The following is a 5,477-nucleotide window of genomic DNA, read 5'->3' as shown; positions in this document are numbered from 1 at the left end:
GTTTAGACTTACATAAATAGTTCTTCTAGTTCTCAAGTACCAATTGATTCATGCAAATGTAAGTGGTAGGAGATGATATTTTTTCCTAAAATTGTATATCACAAGCAATGAACACTTTTAGGATTGATCGTTAGAAACAGAAGAAGACGGTTGAGTTTGAGACGCTACACCGTGAGTACATGGAAGTGTGGGATCAGCTTCATGACAACCTGTACAAAAATGACCCAGCCACACACCAACTACAACTTCTATGCATACCTATCTTGGTACCATGGTGTCACACGGACAAGGTTGAAAACTCAATGGACCCAAGTCGCCTACGCCGACCTTGACTCTTCAGATGATGAAGACACGTCCTACGACCTTGCGACGCGACAAGGGACACTTGTGGAGGCAACACCTGTCTTGGACAGAGTGGTAAATGATCTTTAAACTTTTCTGTACTACAATCACTATAATAACCATAAACAACAAATAGCAATATAATATTTGTTTTATTTTGCAGGGCAACGCGCTGAAGCAATCTGTGCTTGACATCGAACGGTTTTCAAGGACAGGTGTGGACGAGCACACACTCAATAGCTTTCTTGGAGTAAGTTGACACCAACACAATCCTCTTGTTCCTCCTGTTGGCGCCCAGGGCAGCCTGCCTCCAGTTCTCCACTTGTCCTCTAGCTGTTTTATGCTTAATTAAGTTGTTGTCTGAGCTTGTGGTTTTCTACTAAATTAAGCTGCTATCCAAAGTGGTGCCTTAATATCTCACTGCTCAAGCATGACATCTAGCATAAAATGGTGGCTTGACATGTTTATTGTAACACCTCTGGTGTTACGAGCTCGCTTAGCACGGAGATTATGGTCGAAGAAATAGATCTATTAATATAGTGAGTAGTTACTTAAATGTGCTAATGAAATCTTAACAAGAAAATACGAGAAGCAGTTTACTTGTTGGCATGAAAAACAATTTTTATAAACAAAAATAAAATATAACTTGTAATTGGTACTTAAATAAAATTTGAAGTGCAAGTTTAGTAGATGAAAATGCAACTATTGATTTGGTAAATGGATGTTGTTCCATAGTATTTTTGATAGCTCCAAAAATCAAACCGGAAATTAAAATTAGTCATTTTTGTTGAATCGACAAAAATTAGAAGTTGTGTTGAAAGTACACTTTTTGGCGATTTTTAAAATGCAAAATAGTTAAATAACGCCCTGATGTTGTGGTTCTATTGTTTGGTATAAAGTGTGTGCTATGCCATGAAATGGTGGCCGGTGAAATTTGGTAAATTATTGACCATTTAAAAATTCAACCAAAAGTGGGAGTGTTATTTCTAACTGGAACGCGCTGTGATTTCAATCTGGTGCTCGTTCACTAACCGACGTTCAGCATAGTTCGCAACCACTCATCTCACCTACCTCGTCTGCTCTGCTTGGTGCCGCTGCCGCACTGAGCGAGCGCAGTAGGCGCCATTTGCACATGCTTCCTCGTGTCCTTGCTCGGGAGCGCCTTAAGAAGATGGTAGAGCCGCTGCTGTCCTTGCCTCACTGTCGTCCAGGCCGCTTGAATATGGTGGTGCATCCCCCCTGCTCTAAATCAATAGATCATCTAATTTATTAGTGTCGCGCCGTGTTGTCGGGCCCATCACCGTGTACGCGGGCTTGCTAGACATCACTGACCGAAGCTATGCCGCAGCTGCCTCGCTCGCCTCGGGCTGCCCCTTCCACTCCCCTCACCCTCCCTCTGCTTGCCTCGCGCCAAACCGCCTAGCTGCCTTGGCCAACGCTGGACCATGACCGTCACCGCCCGCCTGTTGCCAGTCACCCTCGCGGGGGAGCGTGAGCGCGCGTGAGCCCCTCGGCTTCACGCTGGACCTGCGACTCCGCAACAATGCCTTCCCGAGTCTCCTCCCATCGCTATGCCACGCCTCCCGCCGCCGTCACCGCCCCCCCTCACGCAAGTCCGCACGGTCCCGCGCTGGACTTGTGGCTCCACAGCACGACAGCTTCCTTCGCCTACTGCTGTGCACGCGAGCACTCCTAGGCCCGCGTTGCCCCACGCCGCTCCACCTCCGTCATCCACACCAGGCCGCCCCTGCTACGGCCGCGCATGGTCGCCGTGTCGTGCCCCACCTCAGTCCGTGCCGTAGCTAGGCCCAGGTCCTACCATGGCCTGCGCGCCTCCCTGGCTGCCCCCGCACTGCCACCTCACCGCCAGCGCACCCCCTTTGCCGTGTCGCCCCTCCCGAGCGCCGACACGTGTGGCCAGGTCTCCATGCTCTAGCTCTGGTCGAGCCACGTCCACCACCGGGTGCGCCCGGCAGCGGGCAAGCTGTGATGTCGCCTGCCCACCGCCATCGATGACCTCATGGCCGGATTCGGCCGCCGACCGATTCCCTTGCCCGTGCCCTGCTTTTGAGGAGGGAGAGAAGGTGAGGAAGTGGGAATAGAAACTAATATAGGGGGCTAGGTGTGAAAACTGTGACTCATATGAACATTAGCATACTAAATAGATAGCAGCATAGGGACATTTTTGCAAAACTGCCGTCGCGCCTGGGCTCGTCCGCGTTGGGCCACGCATGAGCCGGCCACTTTTGGCTGTTGGACCGTCCGTGCCGCCTGCCCCGCCTGGGCCGCGCGTCCATCTGGGCCGGCCTTGTGCCACCCGTGCCTGGGCCGCGCGCGTGCCTACGGGTCGAGCCGGCTAGTCGGTTGTGGGCCACGCTGAGGCCGCGCTCGGCGTGGGCCGATTTGGTGGCCGCTGGCCCTTTTAGTTTCCTAAAGCAATTGTTAATTTAGTTTTGGAAATAAACTTGTAAAATCAATATAAACTTGTGTAGCTGTCCAAAAATTATGAAACCAATTTTATTAAGTTCCTAAGATCATGATCTATCTATTAGCGTAATTAGTTCATCTAGTTTTAAAATATTTCTACGGTTGCCCTAATTATTTTAAAATATTTAGTATTGTTAAAATGTTAACTTGTAGGAATTTCTGTGATAAATCGGTGATAGTGTTGACTCTAAAAATTTTACAGTAACGTACAAATATTATTAGCTGCTCACTATAATTTGTATAGCTCCAGAATAATTAGTTTGCTAGATAGATAATGATGCCCTATTTCGAATAAAGATTAAACCGATAGAATGGAATAATGAAACAACTGGGTTTCTATAACTAAAATGCTCTTTGGGAAATGACACCTTTCTCGACGTTGTTGATACATAGATTAGTGCGTTAGTCTTTAGAGCTATCTAGTTAGTCCGTAGTATGTACTCTATTTTAAGAGTTGTTGTTGTCTGGTTAATTAACTGTTGCATCATCTCTGCATCGCATTGCATATCATAATAGGAATGACGGTGGATCGATGGTATCAAATCAAATGGAGTAGCTGAAAAGATGGTGCCAGGGATCAGGACACAAAGATGGAATGGTAACTTTTGGATATATTTTATCCAGGCAAGCCCCGGTGCATAACCCCTACTTTTCTACACTTTAAATTATATTTGTGCATTAAGTTTTAAGGAGTTGAATGAAACCCACTTGCATATATATATATATATATATATATATATATATATATATATATATATATATATATATATCTTTATCCAATGAGTCTTACTAGTATGACAGGATTGTGTAGATTGCTATGCTACAGTGAAGTCGAGTGATTGCATGTCACTCGTGAGAGATAGAAAATATATTATTGTTGTTACTATATTATTATCACTCATGATAAAATGGTAAAAGGAAAATGGAGACCGGGCAGAGATATGATTTGGGTATTGGTGGGTGTAAGAGGTTGTGTCCTAAATGAGGCATAGCTTGGTTACACTGTTTCCCTGTCTGTGTCGGTTTAGGACCGGCCGTTGCATTGGACTCTAGGCAAGTCACCGACTTATTATCCCGAGCACATACTTAGATATGGACGTAGGGAAGACTTGGTACTCTCTTGTCATGGGTTCTGGCTCTTTCTGGACTGACTTTCAGGGTGGTTTTTGGGTGGAGGTCCTAGCACCGCACTAAGTCTGTGACTCAGGGGTAGGGGCTTAGAGTCCAAGTTTGGACGGGGACATGGACCCCGTGATAGGAGGGTAGTGGGTTAGTCATGCTTGTGCCTGGGGTACAAGCGAGGCGTGTGTTTTGGGGTACCCAGCTAGGCTCATTGATTCGTGGATCGCCGCCGTGTCGGTACGACTTGTCTACACTCTAGCATCATAGTAAGAACTGGAAGATGAAAGATGGTAAAATGATTCTGATTGCTTACCACCTGCTTGAAAGTAGCATAGGTGCCTACATAGAATGGTTAGTTAATGAACTAATGATGACTGCTAATAAAATTGAATATATGGACTCACATTTAGTAATGCTCCTGCAGATGCAATAAACCCATAAGTCAGATAGTCTTGCATATCCTTAGAGTCTTTTCTTTTCTCCTATCGGGTAAGTCTTACTGAGTACAATTGAGTACTCATGGTTTTATTTCCCCCTGTTGTAGGTAATAGGCGGATGCTAGAGCTGACTCTTGTGTGTGGATCCCTCCTGGTGGGCTCAGAGATGATTCCGTTACGCTGCGATCATAGTTTTATTTATAATTCTCACTAACTGTTTTTATAAATGGAAGTTTTATAATCTGTTGTCATAGTTTATATATCGATGCTTCATCATGTTAGGAATAGATATTTATTTTCACTCTAACTCTGATCACATGTTTATATTCTGCTGTTAAATTAAATTGTTCATAACCCTGATAACATGTTTATATTCTGCTATTATAAATAATAAATATTATACTATGATGTTATATGGAAAGGGATGTAAGAAATGGCTAAAACATTGTAAGCTTTATTTCTCATTTGTGATCCTGATGGAAAAATATGGGTTTTTGGGTTCTCCCTTGGGGTGTGCTCGATGGAACCGCATAATTTGGTGTCCTCCCTTGGGTACTTAGTGTCTAATGGAAGACAAGTACTCCTAGGAGGCATTAGATTAGGCGGTTCTGCCACAGGTGGTATCAGAGCATAAATAAGGAAATAAAGCTTCGAAAACCTTTTGTAAAATAAAATTTGATAACAAATTCTTTTCAAAGAGTAGGACGGTTTTATGCGAAGTTATATAAGTATCCCTATTACTATGGTTATGTATCCATGATAGATGGCACTCTACTGACTTAGGTAGGCTTAATCAATTTTTCTATAGGTACACTGACTCTGAGCATAGTTCGATAGTATTGACTAGCTACAGGGAGAGAACGATGTGCCAAAAATTTAAGAACGGTTGCCCTATATGTTAGCAATAGTGGAAGGACGTATAGGACGTGCATTCATGCATATCATGTTTGTGCATTGTAGTGCTCGTATTACTTGCAGATATCTCACCATAGGTGTCATGCGTGTTGTATTGTGCACAACTGACTCGTTCCTATTCTAGAGTTATTTCTGCACTGTGGCTTCGTGCTCCGTGTTTGCCCATGGTTCACG

This window comes from Miscanthus floridulus, chromosome 7 (assembly GCF_019320115.1).
Source record: "Miscanthus floridulus cultivar M001 chromosome 7, ASM1932011v1, whole genome shotgun sequence".
Lineage (NCBI taxonomy): Eukaryota > Viridiplantae > Streptophyta > Magnoliopsida > Poales > Poaceae > Miscanthus > Miscanthus floridulus.
The sequence above is the reverse complement of the archived record's forward strand: the minus strand, read 5'-3'. Positions refer to the sequence as shown.